Source organism: Melopsittacus undulatus, chromosome 8 (assembly GCF_012275295.1).
Source record: "Melopsittacus undulatus isolate bMelUnd1 chromosome 8, bMelUnd1.mat.Z, whole genome shotgun sequence".
Taxonomy (NCBI): domain Eukaryota; kingdom Metazoa; phylum Chordata; class Aves; order Psittaciformes; family Psittaculidae; genus Melopsittacus; species Melopsittacus undulatus.
The window spans coordinates 55,549,557-55,569,637 of NC_047534.1; the positions used below are offsets into that span (position 1 = coordinate 55,549,557).

Sequence of the window (20,081 nt, forward strand, 5' to 3'; positions counted from 1 at the left end):
CCCGACGGCACCGGAGCAGGGACAGCACCAGCGCTGGTTCCGAGGCTCTGCTGTGCCCGGGGAGCTGCTGCCTTCTCTGCCGACGGCCTGAATGTGTCCTGCTCCTCCTGCCCCTGCCGAACGGGGCTTTTATCTCTGCACTCAGCCCTTGGGTCACTGTTCCGAAAGGGAATTCCCTGGGAGCCTTTTTACTGCAGCCGTTAACTTATGACCCCGACGTGACCATGTGAACCTCCCTCTTTTTTACATGATTTTGGGTTGAAGGCTTTTATACCAATAAAGACTGAAGGTACCATGGGCTGTGCCTCAGGAGGAGGGTGGCAGCGGGGCTCAGGGGCAGGAAGGGGCTGAGCTGAGCTCCCAAATCCTGTGCCAGAGCCATAGGGGCTCATTTACCAAGCCAGGCCTTGGACCTGTTCTGTCAACAAAGGCTTGACCACTGCAACTGCAGCTCAACCATCCTGGTCCAACACAAGCATCCATACCTGCATCAACAGTGGTGCTTAGGGACCAGCACACCATCCCCATGGACAGCACAGCAGCCAGGAAACACCCCCCATAGGCCATATACAAGCAATGGATGGGGGGGACAAGTGGCAGCATGATCGTGAGAGGACAAAGGCCTGTTCTGTTTCTGCTAGTAAGGGCTGTCCTGGGTGCTCAGCACCAGCCTGGGGTTTGCTTTGAGGCTTGCAGGGCTCCCCGGGTGCAGTCACTCCCTGTCACTGCAGGCACACTAGCACAGATGTCTCCCCTCCACCTGTCTATAGGGGAACCAGCCCTAGGACACACAAAGCCACCAAGGAAACTCTAACAAAATAGTTTTATTCTCCTTTATCAAAAGAACTGAACACTGTGCATGTAAACTTGAACATATGTATCATGGTTTTAAGGTCCCTTCCAACCCAACCCATTCTGATTCCATGTTTCCCAGAAGGTGTGGATCCAGTGGCAGATCCCTTTACTCACAGAACCACACAGGCCTTTTGAACAGAGAGATAAAACCAGTTCAATCCCATGTTCCTGCTGGCATCCTGCACCCTCAGAGGGCAGGGATAGGAGGTGGCTGCTGCACACCCAAACAGCAGGATGACAATTAGGCAGCGATAACCATGAATCCACCTGAAAGGCAGTAGGGAGGGTGAGCAAGGCTCAGATCCAAGGGGAAGCAGCCCTTCCTGCACTGGCCTGGAAGGCTTTCCTGCTCCCAGCATAGGGATCTCACTTTGACCACTACAGAACTGGGGGCTGCTTCGTTACTGCTTCCAGTGGTTGTCCCTGTGCCCTTCTTGTCTCCTCCAGGCTGCCCAGCCTGATGCCCAGGGTGCCTGCTGCAAGCCAGCAATGCTTTGGAGGTGGAGGGTCAAAGAGATGTGACTCCACTGGCCCAGACACTACAACACCAGTTTGCACTGCAAGCAATACAGTTACAGGAAGAAAGCACAGTGCTGATGGTTCTAGAGCAGCACTGGCTGATGTCTGTTTTACAGGTGTGACAAAGGGACATTTAGCTTCCAGACCAAGCAGTTTTTCTGGCAGAGCTGCTACCTCTTGGCCTGCTGTAGCAGAACCCCCACTGTAGGACAGAGGTATTTGCTGCTATGGGGAGGGAGGTAAGGCACAGATACAGCAGCACAAACACTTGTATTTTCTAAATGACTGTTGCTGCAGCCTGGCTGGGCCTCTGTCAGGGACCTGTCAGCAATGGAAGACAATGTCCTACCCTGGCTTCCTGAGGGATGTAGGAATGGAAATTCAGAGTGGCCCTTGTCCACTAATACTCCCAGCTGGTGACATACCAATGAGTGCTTTCTTCCGGTCTGTCTCTGCCTCTTTCTCTACTACCTTCTGCTTCTGGGCTGCAATCAGCAGCTTGGTCTTCTCAGCCTCCCTGCAGGGTGAGAAACAGGGAAACAGAGCTGGTGAGCAGCTCTTCAGATCAGGGCATGAGAGGGGAGCAAGCAGACAAGCAGTTGCCAGCATCATGTCCTCACAATCATTAGGACTAGTTCTGTCTTCAGTTGTATGAGCCAATGTGTAGCCAGCAGGACAAAGGAAGTGTTTATGCCCCACTCTCTATTTGGCACTGGTGAGGCCACAACTGGATGCTATATACAATCACAACTGGATGCTATATGCAATTTGAGGCCCTCAGGATGAGAAGCAAGTCCACTGCAGGGCAACTGCAGACAGGGGATGGAGGCCAGGGCGTATGAGGAGAGGCAGCAGCAACTGGGCTGGAGACAAGGAGGTGAAGTGGAATCCAACCACACCTCCTCCTGCCCAAAAGGGTCCCTGAAGGCATCAGGGCTGCACTCTGCTCAGAGGGGCAATGTGAGAGCCCCAGAGGCACCAGCCAAGTTGCAGCACAGGAAGCACCAGGCAGCTCCAGGGAAACAGCCCATCCCTGTGCAAGCCTGAGCATTGGGCATCTCCATCCCCAGGGATGTCCTGGATTGCCTGGACAGGGGCCCCCAGTGACCTGCTACAGCTGAGGGAAAGGACTTGGACAGCAGATCTCCATGGGAATGTCTCAGAGGAAAATCTGTCAGCAATTCTGTGAGTTTGCTGCAGGGGCCTTGGGGACATCAAGATCTCTGAGCTCTGTTGACGAGTCTCCTATGGGTTCTCTATAGCACATCATACATACATAAAGGAGGAGGAACACAGGCTTGGTACAGTCTCTGTAGATGCTAACAACCACCTTTGTGAAGGGCAGAAAGACTTCCAGGTGAAAGAGATACGGGAATGGAGAAACAGAATGGGAAGTGCACCTAGCCAAGCACTCACTAACCCCACCTCTCACCTGAGCACCAGCTCAGAGCTTTCTAATAGGATTATGCCCACGCTGAACCCTGTTGAGGTTAAAGCTAGACAGAAATAAATGTGATGGTTAGTATTAGGAAATGTTGTGTGATGCCCAATCACAAGCTTGTTGGTAAGGATTGTTAACCCATTATCATGTAACCAGAGTGCAGATTTATGTATAAAAGGCTGTGTCTGATGCTCCATAAACGACAATCGCTTGATCACATTGATGGTCTCTGCGTTGTCCGTGACTCCCGCATCAACACCAAGGGAGCAGATGTTTGGGAGGCTCTGTCTCTAAACTAACTGATAAGGAGAAGGATGGTGTGAAATAACTCATTCATGCTTAGTGTGGTCACCAAATCTTATCTCACCCCAGACTTACAACACAATCATTGTATCTTAAAACTAAAGGACTAGTGTGAAACAATTAACTCACATTTACTGGGGCCACTAAATTCCACAGGCTAACAACATAAACATTGTTCTCTTTCTACAACCTACATTAAGCTAAAAAGTACTTGAACTCTGTATTTTACAGGCACTAGCTTTTCTTCTATCAAGCATGCACCCCCCTTCTTCTCTTTACCTTTACAGATTCTTCTACTATGCGACTCCATTTCGCTCATGTTGTGTCTTTATCGAGCTTTGGTTTTGTTACTATCAACTTGTATAGTTATATGGCAGGGGGGGTGGAACTAGATGAACTTGAGGTCCTTTCCAATCCTAACTATTATATGATTCTATGATTCTATATCCACACAGCCACACCTATGATTTGTGAAAGCCAATACATTGATGTGCTTATCACAAGAGCATGAGAAATTGGCCACCATAAAGCACATCTAACAACAATAAGTAAATCCACCTCTATTTTCTTTTCCTTTTTTTTCCAGCCTACTTAGACATTAATCTCAACATGGAATCTGAAGTATGTGCTGCTAGTTGTATTCAACAGCAGCCTATGGGCCTTGGGGGAAAGGGAGGGAGTATATTTGCTACAGAAATGTTCATGTCCATCTTGTTGTGTCGCTACTTGTAACTGAAGTGTTGCAAAGGTCCAAGGTGTAAGGTGCAAAGACATAAAGGTCTTGCTGGGCATCATCTACACACGGTGAGCTCTGGAGCAGTGCCACCAACATGGATATCCACGAATGCTTTTCCACCTAAGATTCCATGGCAGGAGCCAGCGGGTGAAACAACAGCCTGTATGGCCCAGGTTATAGCAGGTGACCTTTGTATGTTCCTGTATGGCCAGGAGCAGGGTCTGGACTTTTGTGCACAAGGAGCTTTCCCCAAGCTCCGCGTGTTGTGCCCGGGAGGAAGCAGGAGGGAGAGATCAGAGGCTCAGATGGGTACGGGGGTGGCGGCTGCGGATGATGGGGCAGTGGGGACACCGCGGTCAGGGGAGGAGCAGGCGGGCGATAGGACCCGGGCGGCATCGCCGAGAGGGGCGGGGCCTGGCTAATTAGGGGGCGGGGCATGTTGGTTGTGGGCGGAGTCACGTGGTGACGCACGCGCCGTCTGTATAAAAGGCGAGCAGCGGCTAAGCCGGGGCGTGGCTCCGGCGGCTCCTCCATTGCGGTGAGTGTGGGGTCCTGGTGCATCCGGTTCTCCGTGTCCCGGGGCCATCCCCGGCCCCTTCCCGAGAGCTCCCGGCGGCTCCAGCGGGCGCTGCTGCTCCGCAGAGCCGGGACCGACACCGGGGAGGGGCCCCGGGCTCCGGCACACGCGGCCGAGTGCTGGGAGCGGAGCCCGAGGGCTGAGCCTGGGCTGGGGCCGCGCTCGGAGCTGGGCAATGGAGTCCTGAGCGTTGGGGTCTGGAAACCAAGCGGGGCCGGTTCGGGGTCAGAACCAGAGACCGAGTCCTGCGGGCCGGGGGCAGGACCCGGGGTCACTAAAACCGGGTTTGGGGCTCGGCAATGGAGACCAAGCCCCACGTGTTGGAGTCTGGAGCCCGGCTCACGGGGTCAGTTGGGGGGCTCAGAGAGAGCCCGAGCTGCCCAAAGCAGGTTCCGAGCTTAGACCCAGAGCCCCGTGCATGGCAGTCTCCTCATGAGCCCTCCCTGGGCTGGTGCCGGGGCTCAGGCACAGAGCGGCTCCTGCCTTCTGCCGCTGAGCCCCAGCCCCGGCTGCACCGGGCTCCGGCTGCCGCTGAGGCCGTTCTGCGTCCCGGGGAGAAGGCTCTGCCGGAGCCGCAGGCGGCGTTAACCGGGAAGGGAGGAGCGGTGCGGGGGGAACCGGGTGGAACCGGCGCTGGGGCTGCGGCTACAGGGGGGAAGGGAGAGGAGAGAGGCGCGGGCGGGCACGGGAGCAGCGGCTGCGGATGCCGCGGGCGGTCGGTGGGAGCCGGGGCGGCCCCGGCGGCTCCGTTCGCACACAGGGAGCGGGTTCCTGGGGCCCTGAGAGCGCTCAGTGCGGCCGTACGGAGATGGACTCGGATGCTGCGGGCACCGTTCCGGAGGGCCCCGTGTGCAGGAGTTGGTGTTTGCATTGGGTCCTCATGAACCCACTGGGTTGTTGGTGCTGGCTTCAGGTCCAGCGTGAGCAGTGAGGTGAGTGGGAGCAGTGTGCTTCCAAGAGATGGAAGTGGGTTTTGGCTGAGGAAGTGTTGGAGGATCCTGATGGACTTTCTGGATGTGCTGGGCAATCTGTTCCCTGTGTCTGCACAGTTGGGGTTTTACAGAAGCCTTGTCCTGTTGAGTGTTGTTGAGTTACATGTGAATGATCCCTGCTGCTGGGCCTGAGAGGTTTGTGTCTGTCCAAAAGAGCCTTTCCCTCTTGTTGCACTCCCTGATGCTTCCAAGAGCTTTGGTGATGCTGAATTGTACCTGCACATAGGTTTATACCACTCCAGCAAGGCTTTTGGTGGTCTAATGTTGTCAATGCTTGTTTGTGTTCCCTCAGCCTTGTTGCTGCTCCTGTCTGCACGTGATCCTCCAGAGCAAGACCAGAGGCAATCCAGGGAAGACTGCTGGGATACCTTCCATCCTCTCCCAATGTACCAGAAACGGGATCGTCTGACAGTAAGTGACACCTCTATGCGTTTTCACATCATCCATAAGTGTAAAATTGATTTAGTTCCAAGTTACCCCCATGTATTACCCAGAAGCAGCTGAGAAATTGTGGTTTAGCTCCATATGTAGGTATTGGTGAGAGATCTGAGGCATGTTTCTCTCTAGAAAATGCCTGTGTTCGTATCAGCCTCAGCTCTGTCTGCAGAGGATGCTGTTCCTTATGCTGCTGCTGAAGTGTGTTTGGGAGAGCTCCCAAGCAAGGCTGGCTCTGTCTAAATAACAAGCAGAATTTGTCTGGGACCATTTTATCCACTGGAAAGGCTTCTGGAGAAAGATCTCAGTGTATTGGGAATGTGATGGGACATGTAAAGGGCTTTGCTGGTGTTTACTGGTGCTTGGATGTGTGTGGTAGAAGGAGAGCAGGAAGAAGTCCTGTAGTGGTGTGAGCTGAAGCAAGGGAGATGGGTGCTTGGTGACTTTGAAATGACTTGGAGTTCTTAAGCTTGTTCTGAAGGAGGTGTCATTGCTCTCTTTGGTTAAGGAAGGGGTTTCTGTCAGCCTGGGAAGAGCATTTCTAACCCTTGCAGGAGCTGGTAACCCCTGATGTGAAGTGTGGCACCTCCCTGTCCACCTTCCCTTTGCTGGGGGTTCAGTGGCCAGTGCAGGCTGTAAGGGTTGTGTTGGTCAGGGACACGTTTGGTGCTGGTTCAGCTGGAGGCTGAGTTGGGAGGAGGCAAATGGATGGAGTGCTCATGAGCAAGCAAAGGGCTGATGCCCTCTCCTGTTAGGGATGGTGCAAACAAGGTGAGGAATGGTGTTTGATGGCAGATTGTTGTGTGGCTTTGGGTTTGATGCTCTGTGTTTGGAGGCTTCCTCTACTCTGGTTCTAGCAGTTTGTGTAATGCTGTTTCCAGGGGAACATGGAGGATTATGCTCTTCCCTAACCTTTAAATGACTTGGGGTTTTACTGAGCACGTCAGGGTTGGAGTCACACCATGAGGGGGAGCTAGAATGTAGTAGGAAGGAATATACCTTTCTTGTTGAGTAGTCAGGCTGTGAGAGTAAAACCAATGTTGTTGAGAACAGAGGAATGAATGGAGGCAATGGGGAAGGAAATTAGCACTTACTTGTTCTTTCCTCTCCCTTTAAAAAGAGAAAAGAACATAAAACCCCTTAAAATTCATCCCAGAACTTGAAATTTCACAGCAATATTCAAATGCCATGATCAGGTTTGCAAAGATTAAAGGGAATATCCAAGTGGAAAGTGATGGCAATGGATGGATGCTGTGATGGTGTAGTGTGGAGAGGGAGTGTCAGCTGGGTTGAGGTGCCTGTAACCCTAAAGCACATTGATGGGGCGCATGAATGTGTCCTCTGAGCCATGGCAGTTCCCAGAGTGCTTCCCTTGAAGTGGAAGTGATTGAATCTTTAAAGGTAATAATGAAAGAGCCAAATGTCAATGAGAGCTTCTGGCAGAGTGTGATGGGGCTGTGGTCCTGGGGGGAGATGCTCATGCAGCAGCTGAGGTGACTGAAGTCAAGAGTGCCAACTGAGTGTGGGCAGTGGGCAGGAGCCCTTGTGATGGTGGAAGGCATTGATATGGGAAGGAAAAAGGGGATGGAAGAATTCACTGGTGAGGAGGTGATGAGGGCGTATGAGCAGTGTTTTGTAGCTGTTCCAGCTGTGTGCTTGGTTGCAGGGCAATGAGCCCATTCAGTTTAGCAGGGGCTTCAGCAACTGATAAATTCATGTGGTTTGGATTAGGGTTAGGGTTTCACTTTTCACCTTTGTGCTGTCAAAGTCTGTGCCAAAGCCAGGTTATTCTGTGTACACCTCAAGCTTGCATCAGAGATCAGAGCTGCTTGGGGCTGGGCTGTGTATGAAGGTGCTGTGAATGCAGAGATTGCCACTGTTGGAGGGCTGTTGGCATCCCCATTTCTCACAGCAATCAATGGAGGCCCAGGGAGAAAACAAGCCCTGGGAGCCCCAAACTGGCCACATGTGCTGGTGCTGAGCCCTGGGCTTGTGCTGTTGTGACTGGGATGCCCCTTTGAGGTGATGGCCGAAGGTACCTCCTTTCCCTTTGCTCTATGTCCAGTCCCTAATGGCCTGCACTCACTGTCCCTTGAGGTTCAGTGCCTTCAGTGGAGTCTCCGTGTGATTTGCCCACAGTGTTCCAGCAGTTACATCCTCCCCTAGGTGTAAGGTTGCATTTTGGCTTCAGTTGTGGTCTCCTTCCACCTTATGGGACATTTCCTTTTGCAATCCCTGCAGGTGATTTCCTCTTGTTAATGGCAGTTTCCATCACTGTGCCATAGATGTGCAAGGCTGGGTGAGCACCAGACCGGTGTGCTGGGATAGCCCGGAGGATGCGCTCTCTCTTGTGCTTGAGCACAGGAAGAGCCGTGGGAAGCCTGAAGAAATCTGGGATTAGAGCTCGGAGCAAAACTTCCTTCCCAGCAGCTTTTCCCTGCAGAAAGAGGAGGCTTTTGGCAAGAGACCTGACGTGTGATGCATCAGTGCAGTGCTAAAGAGAAGGGGGAAAAGACGCTACGTTATTCCCCCCTCCTTCCCTCTGCCTCTTCCCAGCAAATTGGGAATCTATGGAATTGTGATCATATGGGGTGAAAACTAATAAAAGGATGAATAAAGTGAAATGATTTTCTGGCTGGGCAGCTGTTTTGTGTGTGCGTTGGAATTGGGATGGGGGGGAATAACGTAGCATCTGGGCTGTGATGACAGTAAAGCAGGCAAGGGGATGGCCCAATGAGATGGGATTTATGGCAGCTCCATAGGCTGGATGGGGAAGTAACACCATGTTCCAGAGAGTGAATGGGAGAGCGGTGGCACTGCCTGACCTGCCAGGTGCATGCAACCCCAAATAACCCCTTTGTGTAAAGGGGATCATCTCCCCATGGCTCTGCTGAGCTCCTTCCCTATGGCTGAGGCTGCATCGTGTGCATGGGCTGTGGGGTGCTTGGCAGAAGTGAGGACAAGCACTGGGTTTCTCCAGTGCAGGGCTCAGCACTGATGGTGCTGCTGCACCTCTTTGTCCCTGTCCCTCCTCCTGCTGACAGTGTGGTCCTTATGTTTCAGTCAGAGGAGGAATCTGCGTAGCTTGAGAGGGGAGAGGGAAACAGATCTGAGCTTGCAGAAGAGAGGTGGGATGTGTCAGGGCCTCCTGAATCCCAGTGTCAGCCGTTAGAGAGGGGCTTTGCTAACCAGTAACTGAACCTCCATGGTGTCTGTCCTGTGTGCTGATCCTGGAAGCCATCCCTTGGGTCACGCTGTGTGCCCACATCTCATGTGGGTCCTTCTGAAGGCCTCCTTGGAGGAGCAGAAAGCAGCAGGGGCTTGAGTGCAGCTGAGGGCAGCAGCCCCTTAGTGTCTGTATGAGCCAGAGCACCCTGGCTGTGCTGCCCTGCTTGCACCCGAGGGTGCTGTGGTGGCCCAAGGCCCACGTGTGTGAGCAGAGCTGCTCTGCAGTGCCTGTGATGATGAGGCCTGGGCACTGCTCACACCCCTGGCTCTTAGATCCCAGTCTCCAAACCCCAGGAGCAACATCCCAGCTTCTCCTCATGCCTCAGCATCCCTGCAGGCGAGCTCTCCTTCCCATAGCCGCTGTGCTCCATGTCCCAGCTGCATTCTTGGCTCTGTGAGGGTCTTGTTGGGATCCCAGGGATGGGATCCTTTGCTTCTCTGCAGGCTGGACACTTGCCCGTGGCCCCCTTTGCCTTTGGAGCTGCAGCTTCTGCTGCTCATAGGCTCAATAGGAATATGGATCAGCAGTGTTCAGTGCTAATGGATGTTGTGAACTGAACCAGGGTGAAGATGAGAGCACATCCTCACTTGTAGGCACAGGGAACCCCTCCAACCAGTGCAGGTTGGGAGCTGACAGAGACCCTCAGCACAGGCCCTGTTTAGAATGAATGGCTCAGACCGTTAAAGGAACCCTTTACCGCATCCCTTTCCTTGCGGTGCTCTGTGAAGGGAGTCCCTGCAGGCCTGAGGGCAGAGTTTGCCGTCCCTGGGCTGGGCTTGGATGGCGGATCCGAGCTGGGGCTGTGGCGTTTTCCTGCTGTCTGAGGAAGCAAAGCGGGGCCCGAGGGAGGGGCAGAGGGGGCAGAGCGGCCGGGGCAGGAGGGAGCTCCGGGCTCAGGAGCAGTCGAGAGCAGCACGGGAGGGAGCGGAGGAGAGCCGGGAATGCTGTGGCTGTAGAGCAGGGAATGCTGCGGCTCTAGAGCCGGGAATGCTGCGGCTCCAGAGCAGGGAATGCTGCGGCTCCAGAGCAGGGAATGCTGCGGCTCTAGAGCAGGGAATGCTGCGGCTCCAGAGCAGGGAATGCTGCGGCTCTAGAGCAGGGAATGCTGCGGCTGTAGAGCAGGGAATGCTGCGGCTCCAGAGCAGGGAATGCTGCGGCTCCAGAGCAGGGAATGCTGCGGCTCTAGAGCAGGGAATGCTGCGGCTCCAGAGCCGGGAATGCTGTGGCTCCAGAGCCGGGAATGCTGCGGCTCCAGAGCAGGGAATGCTGCGGCTCTAGAGCAGGGAATGCTGCGGCTCTAGAGCCGGGAATGCTGCGGCTCCAGAGCAGGGAATGCTGCGGCTCTAGAGCAGGGAATGCTGCGGCTCCAGAGCAGGGAATGCTGCGGCTCCAGAGCAGGGAATGCTGCGGCTCCAGAGCAGGGAATGCTGTGGCTCCAGAGCAGGGAATGCTGCGGCTCCAGAGCAGGGAAGGCTGCGGCTCCAGAGCCGGGAATGCTGTGGCTCCAGAGCAGGGAATGCTGCGGCTCCAGAGCCGGGAATGCTGCGGCTCCAGAGCCGGGAATGCTGCGGCTCCAGAGCCGGGAATGCTGCGGCTGCAGAGCAGGGAATGCTGTGGCTCCAGAGCCGGGAATGCTGCGGCTCCAGAGCCGGGAATGCTGCGGCTCCAGAGCAGGGAATGCTGCGGCTCCAGAGCCCGGAATGCTGTGGCTCCAGAGCAGGGAATGCTGCGGCTCCAGAGCAGGGAATGCTGCGGCTCCAGAGCCGGGAATGCTGCGGCTCCAGAGCCGGGAATGCTGTGGCTCCAGAGCCCGGAATGCTGTGGCTCCAGAGCCGGGAATGCTGCGGCTTTAAAGCAGGGAATGCTGCGGCTCCAGAGCAGGGAATGCTGTGGCTCCAGAGCAGGGAATGCTGTGGCTCCAGAGCCGGGAATGCTGTTGCTCCAGAGCAGGGAATGCTGTGGCTCCAGAGCCGGGAATGCTGCGGCTCCAGAGCAGGGAATGCTGCGGCTCCAGAGCAGGGAATGTTGTGGCTCCGGAGCAGGGAATGCTGTGGCTGCAGAGCAGGGAATGCTGCGGCTCCGGAGCAGGGAATGCTGCGGCTCCAGAGCCGGGAATGCTGTGGCTCCAGAGCAGGGAATGCTGTGGCTCCAGAGCCGGGAATGCTGCGGCTCTAGAGCAGGGAATGCTGCGGCTCCAGAGCAGGGAATGCTGCGGCTCCAGAGCCGGGAATGCTGCGGCTCCAGAGCAGGGAATGCTGTGGCTCCAGAGCCGGGAATGCTGCGGCTCCAGAGCAGGGAATGCTGCGGCTCCAGAGCAGGGAATGTTGTGGCTCCGGAGCAGGGAATGCTGTGGCTGCAGAGCAGGGAATGCTGCGGCTCCGGAGCAGGGAATGCTGCGGCTCCAGAGCCGGGAATGCTGTGGCTCCAGAGCCGGGAATGCTGCGGCTCTAGAGCAGGGAATGCTGCGGCTCCAGAGCCGGGAATGCTGCGGCTCCAGAGCCGGGAATGCTGTGGCTCCAGAGCCGGGAATGCTGTGGCTCTAGGGCAGGGAATGCTGTGGCTCCAGAGCAGGGAATGCTGCGGCTCCAGGGCAGGGAATGCTGTGGCTCCAGAGCCGGGAATGCTGCGGCTCCAGAGCAGGAAGGGTCCGAGCGGGTGGGAAGGGAGCAGGCGGGGCAGGAGCCGGTGCTGGGGGCGGGAGGTGTCCGAGGAGCTGTCACCTTTGCACAGTGCTCCAGGTGGGATCGTCCCTCCTGTGGGCAGCGCCCGTCTCTATGGGGCCGTGTCCCTGGAGCAGGGGTGGGCGAGTGCCTCTCATCCGCCGCTCTGTAGCCTGCAGGGAGCCCCGTGTCAGCTCAGCCTAGCGAGGGTGTCGGGAGAGGTGTCCCCATCTCAAGGCACAGCAGCTCTGCGGGATGTGCTTGTCAGGGCAGGTCCGGGAGTGCTTTATGTGCAGGCAGCTCATGGTATGTGCAGGGCACCGCAGGTTGGCTTGAGCTGCACGGATGTGTTTGGGGCTGGCTCCATCCCTCCTGCCTGTGCTGCACGTGCCTGGCTCCAACCCGCTCATCCCATGGGATTAAACCTGCTGAAGGGAAAGCCAATGCACCCTCGAGATGCTGTTGTCCTCGACAGCCTGGCTGGTAGGATCTGTACTAATGTACCCAAGGCCTTTAGGTGCTCTTCTGCAAGCCCTGGTGACGCCAGAGGCAACAGTGGCTGTTGAGGCAGGTTATGGGGCTGCATCTGCCCCCTGTGTCAGCATCCTTTGCTAAGGAAGGGTTTAGAGCTGCTGAATGTATTGGTGTGGATGGTGTTTGCTGAGTGGGAACACTGTGGCCAAAGTGGAGTTTTCCTGTGCGGGAGCCAAAGCGTTTGTGTGCCTGGGGGCAGCAGAGGCTCACGTCTGTGTCCAGGCTCTCGTCTTTGCATCTCCCCCTGTACGTGTGGGTGAGGAGTTAGGGCTTGGGAAAGGGATGGTGGCTGTGAGCTGGGAGAGAGCAGGGAAGTTCCAACTTACACCCACCCCCCATGTGTGACCCCAGAGTGGCCCTGTCCTAGGGGTACTGGAGGGCATTCAGCCAGTGCCGGTCCTGGGGCCAGGCTGGATGGGGCCAGTCCTGGCCCTGCTCTGAGCAGGAGCACCCTGAATGTCTGGGGTTGTTTGAGCTGTGCTGAGCCCCCTCCTTTCCTGGCAGTGCTGCCTTGGGCTGGGAGCACGTCTGTGAGGTGAGGCTGTGAGAAGAGGGGAACGTCTGTGCTGTCTATGGGGTTTTATTCCCTGCCATCCAAGGCTGGCGTAGGCTCTCAGGGAGCAGCAGGAGGTGTGGAGCAGGGCTCATCCCGCAGGGCACCCAGGGAGAGGGGCACGGCTGTGATGTTGCTGGTCCTGCATCACTCTCCTCCTGCCCCACAGCTTCCGTAGGCAGCAGCACCCCTAGGACAGGCAGGCTCCCTCTGGAGCAGGGCTGCACATCCCGGGTCCCCACAGATGCTGCCCTTTAGGTCCAGCTCCGCTTTGTGAGGAGCGCTGGTTTGCAGGCCTGTGAGTGAGTGTCAAGTGCCTGGCAGTGGAGGGGTTTTCTGGGATGACTTTGCTGGTTTCAGGTGTTCTGGTACCTGCTGAGGTGCTGTCACTGACAGGGCGAGGTGCAGGGATGCTGGCAATAGGGGATAACGTCATCTCCTGGTCCCAGGCAGGAAGGGCCATCAGAGCTCCTTGGAGTCAAGTGGCACCGCTCTGAGCATTAAATACATATCCAGCAGCGCACACTTCCCATGCATCCCCTCCTGAAGGACTTACTTAACCAGGCCCCCTTGCTGTGTCAGTCTGTGTGCTTCTGTACCCGTGTGTCAAGGGGCTGGGCTCTTTACTGCCTTGCAGGCTGCATCTGGCTGCAGAGACCGTTCTGTGTCCCCACTGTGCCCTGTCCCACTGAGCCAGGGAGGGAGGCGGTTGGGAATGCAGGTGGGTGATGGACTGGTTTAGGCTGGGATAGAGCTCGTTTGCTTCCCATGAGCTGGCTGAGTGCTGTGCTTTGGGTTTAGTGTGAGACTGATGCTGATAACATCAGACTGATGCTGATAACATCAGCAGTGAGGTTTTAGCTCTTCCTGTGTGGTACTTAGCCCAATCCCAGGACTTGTCAGACTCTTGTGCTGTGCCAGTGAGGAGGGGCACTGGAAGCTGGGAGGGAGCAGAGCCAGGACACCTGACCCAAAGGAGCCAAAGGATCATCCCATCCCACAGCACGTCCTGCCCAGGATAGGAAGTGGGGGGAGTTACCTGGAAGGCAGTGATTGCTGCTTGGGTCAGGCTGGGTATCGGTTGGTGTCTGCTGAGCCATTGCATTGTGCATCACTTGTGTTCATTGGTTTTAACCTTCCCCTTTTAGCTTTATATTCTTTATATTTGTTATTATTTCTTCCCTTATCATTATTAGTAGTAGGACTAGTGTTATCATGTATTTAGTTTATATGATACATTTTCTAATGTATATTGTTAAGTTCTGGGCCCCTCACTACAAGGGAGATGTGGAGGGGACTTGGCTGGTGGGAAGGGCAGGGGCACAGCACGTTGCACTCTAAGCACCATCCTATGCCTTTGAACCCTGCAGGTGCCCAATGGGCTGGAGGCTGTGAGCATCGAGAGCAGGGGCTGCCTGTCCACGCTGACCTTCTGCAGCATCTCAAAGGACTATGGCAACTCCATGCGTATGGCCAGGAGCAAGCTGGGCATCACCAGTGCCAGCAGCATCCTGTAGGGCAGGCACCCTGCTCCTTTTACAGCAAGGTGCAGCGAGGAGGAAGAGGAAGAAGGAGAGGATGAAGAGGAGGTGAATGGCCGGCCAGCAATAGAAGGGAGTGGGTTTTCTTTAGCAATGCCAGCCCATGGAGGTGCAGAACGGCCGAGCTCTGAGCGCCGAGGATGCATCAGAGGATGCTGAGGAGCTGTGCATGGGCCCATGCAGGAGGGCCCTGCTTGGTGGTGGTCATGGTGCGTGTTTAGGGATGAGCAGCGGACGGTGAAGAGACAGATGGGACATCGTTGGAACGCAGGCCCAAGGAGAGGCCCCGTGCAGGTAAGGACACACTGGGGACACAGTGTAGGGTATTTGCAGGTTGTCCTCTTGGCAGGGATACAGGCAGTAGTTAAGGGGTGCAGGCAGTGGCAGGAGGGGAAGTGTAGGTGTCAGGCTGGGTAGCTGCAGGTGCAATTTGCCTATTGCAGGTTTCAGGTTGGGAAGCATAGGGGTTAGATGGTATAACAAAGGTGTTAGTTTGGGTAGTGCTGGTGTCACTTTGGGTATTACAGGTGTTAGGTTGGGTCCTGTAGGTGGCACTTTGGGAACCAGACGTGTTAGGTTGGGAAGCACAGGTGGCACTTGAGGTGGCATTAGGTTGGCTGTCATAGGTGTTAGATTGGGTAGTGTCAGTGTTACTTTGGGTGTCATAGGTGTTAGGTTGGGTGTTGTAGGTGGCACTTTCTGTTTTACAGTTGTCAGGTTGGATCCTGTGGTAGGTGGCACTTTGGGAACTGCAGGTGTTAGGTTGGGCAGCAGAGGTGGTACATTGGGCATTGGAGGTGTCAGGCTGGGTAGAGTAGGTGGCACTTGAAGAGGTGTTAGGTTGGATATCATTGGTGTTAGCTTGGCTGCTGTGGGTGGCACTTTGGGAACCAGAGGGGTTAGGTTGGGTGTTGTAGGTGGCACTTGGGGTACTGTAGCTGTTAGGCTGGGTACAGTAAGCGGCACTTTGGGTAGTGTAGGTATCAGGCTTAGTGTTATAGTGGCACTTTGGGAACCATTGGTGTTAATTTGGCTAGCAAAGGTGGCACTTTTGACTCAGGTTTAGCACAGCTTTATTAGACTGGTTCCATCTGAGGTGCTTGGAAGTTGGACAACTCTTGCTCAGCACTAAAGGCTGACATGGGAGATGGCATCATCCAAGTGTGTGGACTGCCAGGTGCATGGCAATGTTTTGTGGTCATGGTGTGAGGGGGTTCTGAGGAGGAGGAGGACAAAGAAGATGCAGGAGGCAGCCATTGAAGTCTGTGTGTGGAAAGGAGGTTTATTCCATCTCACAGGATGAAGGCTGTTATTTGGGAAGGATCTGCACAGCTGTGTACATGTGGGAGCCAGCTGGGAAAAGCCAGGGAAGCAAAGGCCTGGAGGAGGGACCAGGCACAGTCTGCCCATGCTCCACATACCAGTGGAGAAGCAGAAGATGATACAGGACAGATAGAAGGATGCAGCATGGCCACAGTGTGGGGCTAGGAGTGCCACAAGGCCAAGATGTGTGGGGAGGAAGCAGGTTGGGCTGGTGGTGGGTAGGAAAGGTGGCCAGCGGCAGCCGCATGAAGAGATTGGTGGTGATGGGTGTTCTTCTTGCAGGGACAGGTCGAGCACCCCGGGATGGTCCCTGAAGAGAGCTGCGATTCCAGAAGGGATACGACGTTTGGGACGGACTCTGGACAGGTATAAGAACCCCCTCCCTCCCCCTAGCCCCTCCCCTCCAGAGCAGAGGGAAGGGGTTGGGGGGACGGAAGGGGTTAGGGGAGGGGATGGGGGAGGGCTTAGGGGGGGCAGGGAGGGGCTTCCCCTAAGCCCCTCCCTGCCCCCCCTAAGCCCTCTGGGGAGGGAGGGAGGGAGGGAGTTAGGGGGGGAGGGAGGCCTCCCTCCCCCCCTAACTCCCTCCTGGGGGGGGTGGGGGGAGGGAGAGGGTGGGGGGAGGGAGGGGGTGGGGGGGGGGGGGGGGGGGGGGGGTGGGGTGGGGGGGGGGGGTGAAGGAGGGGACTGCTGTACTGCTGTCTTTGTATATATAGAGATGTCTTATCTGGAGGACAGAGTGTCCGGGTCCCCCCTGGCCCCCCCCCCCCCCCCCCCGCCCCCCCCCCCCCCCCCTACCCCTCCCTCCCCCTCCCACCCCCCCCCCCTCCCCTCCCATCCCACCCCCCCCCTCCCCTCCCATCCCCCCCTCCCCTCCCACCCTCCCCTCCCACCCCTCCTCCCCTCCCCCCCCTCTGTCCCCCCCCGCCCCCCCCCATCCTCTACCCCTTTTCCTACCCCCCTCCCACCCACCCAACCTAACACCTACAGTACACAAAGTGCAACCCAAGTTGTCCAACTTCCAAGCACCTCAGATAGAACCAGTCTAATAAAGCTGTGCTAACCTTGAGTCAGAAGTGTCACCACTGCTACCTAACCTAACAACAATGGTTCCCAAAGTGCCACTATAACACTAAGCCTGATACCTACACTACCCAAAGTGCCGCTTACTGTACCCAGCCTAACAGCTACAGTACCCCAAGTGCCACCTACAATACCCAACCTAACCCCTCTGGTTCCCAAAGTGCCACCCACAGCAGCCAAGCTAACACCAATGATATCCAACCTAACACCACTTCAAGTGCCACCTACTCTACCCAGCCTGACACCTCCAATGCCCAATGTACCACCTCTGCTGCCCAACCTAACACCTGCAGTTCCCAAAGTGCCACCTACCACAGGATCCAACCTGACAACTGTAAAACACAAACCGCACCTACAACACCCAACCTAACACCTATGACACCCAAAGTAACACTGACACTACCCAATCTAACACCTATGACAGCCAACCTAATGCCACCTCAAGTGCCACCTGTGCTTCCCAACCTAACACGTCTGGTTCCCAAAGTGCCACCTACAGGACCCAACCTAACACCTGTAATACCCAAAGTGACACCAGCACTACCCAAACTAACACCTTTGTTATACCATCTAACCCCTATGCTTCCCAACCTGAAACCTGCAATAGGCAAATTGCACCTGCAGCTACCCAGCCTGACACCTACACTTCCCCTCCTGCCACTGCCTGCACCCCTTAACTACTGCCTGTATCCCTGCCAAGAGGACAACCTGCAAATACCCTACACTGTGTCCCCAGTGTGTCCTTACCTGCACGGGGCCTCTCCTTGGGCCTGCGTTCCAACGATGTCCCATCTGTCTCTTCACCGTCCGCTGCTCAGGCAGCCCCTGCTCTCGATGCTCACAGCCTCCAGCCCATTGGGCACCTGCAGGGTTCAAAGGCACAAGATGATGCTTAGAGTGCAATGTGCTGTGCTCCTGCCCTTCCCACCAGCCAAGTCCCCTTCATGTCTCCCTTGTAGTGAGGGGCCCAGAACTTAACAATATACAACAGAAAATGCATAATATAAATACATGATAACACAAGTCCTACTACTAATAATGATAAGGGAAGTAACAAGGGGACAGAATGTAAAGCTAAAGGGGACAAAAGGGAAGGTTAAAACCAATGAACACAAGTGATGCACAATGCAATGGCTCAGCAGCCACCAACCGATACCAGCCCGACCCAGCTCGGAACCTGCTTTGGGCAGCTCGGGCTCTCTCTGAGCCCCCCAACTGACCCCGTGAGCCGGGCTCCAGACTCCAACACGTGGGGCTTGGTCTCCATTGCCGAGCCCCAAACCCGGTTTTAGTGACCCCGGGTCCTGCCCCCGGCCCGCAGGACTCGGTCCCTGGTTCTGACCCCGAACCGGCCCCGCTTGGTTTCCAGACTCCAACGCTCAGGACTCCATTGCCCAGCTCCGAGCGCGGCCCCAGCCCAGGCTCAGCCCTCGGGCTCCGCTCCCAGCACTCGGCCGCGTGTGCCGGAGCCCGGGGCCCCTCCCCGGTGTCGGTCCCGGCTCTGCGGAGCAGCAGCGCCCGCTGGAGCCGCCGGGAGCTCTCGGGAAGGGGCCGGGGATGGCCCCGGGACACGGAGAACCGGATGCACCAGGACCCCACACTCACCGCAATGGAGGAGCCGCCGGAGCCACGCCCCGGCTTAGCCGCTGCTCGCCTTTTATAGAGACGGCGCGTGCGTCACCCCGTGACTCCGCCCACAACCAACATACCCCGCCCCCTAATTAGCCAGGCCCCGCCCCTCTCGGCGATGCCGCCCGGGTCCTATCGCCCGCCTGCTCCTCCCCTGACCGCGGTGTCCCCACAGCCCCATCATCCGCAGCCGCCACCCCCGTACCCATCTGAGCCTCTGATCTCTCCCTCCTGCTTCCTCCCGGGCACAACACGCGGAGCTTGGGGAAAGCTGCAGCCAAACCCCCACAGCTCCAGCTCCACCCGGTTCCCACCGCACCGCTCCTCTCTTCCCGTTTAACCCCACCTGTGGCTCTCGGCACCGGCTTCTCCCTTCCACCGGGACCCATCCGCGCCCCACGCGTCAGCCAGAGCCCCACGGGGCCGCTTTTGGGCAATGACCCCCGTACGGAGCCCCCCGAGCAGCAAAGCAGGGACAGCACCAGCCCCGGCACCGACGGCAGCCCCGAGGTTCCCGGCTCCTGGTGGGGTCTGTGTGCCCGGAGCTGGTGCCGCTGCAGCACGGAGCAGGAGAAAAGAAAGCCCAAACACGAGTTTGGGCCTAAACATGTAGGTTGGAAAGGTACAAGGAGCAGAAAACACTTCACTGCACTCATACCAAAATGCCTTCTTTCAGTTCTGTGGATACAGGGGTCAATGGTGCTGTACTGAAGCCACAAACACAGCTCAGTATGTTGTCCACCTCCATCCACCTCTAGCCTTAGACTGGTAAGGAAGAGGGGAGAGTTTCCACTCCTGAGCAAGCCAAAACAAGTCTGATTTCTTCGCTGTGCCCCCATAGACCAGTTTGAGTCCGGGCTCCACGTACACGCACAGATAAGCTTCCCTGCCATCACTGACTTGCTCTGTGTGCAGATGGATGCAGTATTACCGACCACCCTGCAAAGTAAGAGCTACGAAACCATTTTCTTTTCCTCTCCTTAAGCAGGGCCAGGAGGGATGCTGCTCTGCAAGGGTAAATCGGTTATCACCGCAGGTACCACGGCTTGGGGATAGATGGCGCTGCCTGAACATAGAATCACAGCATCAGTTGGGTTGGGAGGGACCTGGAGATCCTCCAGTTCCAACCCCCTTGTATTTGGTTCGCAAAGAGCTGCATGAAGTGTTTGCTGTTACATTTGCACACACACGGTGTACACCTGAGCAGTGCCAGTGCTGTAATTGTTGCTGACATCTGCATAAAGAACACATTGGAAATAAGAATCAGGAAGAAAATGGGCTGAGCTGTCACAGGACATGCTTCAGCTCACAGGGAAACACTTGGGTGCAGTTACAAGTGTCCTCCCTTAGGCAAGAGCTGAAGGGTGGGAGGAAGAGGAGATGGTTGCAGGTGACACACTGAAGTCAGTTAATTCCTCACTTTCTCCATCCCAAAACACCACCAGCAGGGAATGCTGCTTCCAATGGTAAAGCTGCTAGAATGAAGTATTTAAACAGCACTGGCAGGTGCAGGAACAGCAGAGGTGAATTCCCATTTGCCCTACACTGCTGTGATGAGACCTCACCTGGAGCATTGTGTGCAGTTCTGGTGTCCTCAGCATAACAAGGACATGGAACTGTTGGAACAAGTCCAGAGGAGGCCACGAGGATGATCAGGGGCTGGAGCAGCTCCTG

General features: G+C 56.1%; 2 long non-coding RNA genes across 6 annotated transcripts; one reads left to right on the forward strand and one right to left on the reverse strand.

Annotated features, from left to right (window-relative positions):
- Positions 1-4,338: 4,338 nt before the first annotated feature.
- Positions 4,339-16,148, forward strand: LOC117436596 (uncharacterized). Of its 3 annotated transcripts, XR_004549930.1 has the most exons (4): positions 4,339-4,392; positions 5,716-5,834; positions 14,205-14,669; positions 15,981-16,148. It is a non-coding gene; the product is annotated as an uncharacterized lncRNA (long non-coding RNA). The 3 variants fall into 3 exon arrangements; XR_004549931.1 differs by lacking the exon at positions 5,716-5,834 and having other exon boundaries at positions 4,348-4,392; XR_004549932.1 differs by lacking the exons at positions 4,339-4,392; positions 5,716-5,834 and adding an exon at positions 4,402-4,777.
- Positions 15,632-18,402, reverse strand: LOC117436594 (uncharacterized). 3 transcript variants are annotated; one of them, XR_004549923.1, is made up of 3 exons: positions 18,384-18,402; positions 17,526-17,641; positions 15,632-16,018 (listed from the first exon to the last, which is right to left on the reverse strand). It is a non-coding gene; the product is annotated as an uncharacterized lncRNA (long non-coding RNA). The 3 variants fall into 3 exon arrangements; XR_004549924.1 differs by lacking the exon at positions 18,384-18,402 and adding an exon at positions 18,121-18,350; XR_004549925.1 differs by lacking the exon at positions 18,384-18,402 and adding an exon at positions 17,999-18,017.
- Positions 18,403-20,081: the final 1,679 nt, after the last annotated feature.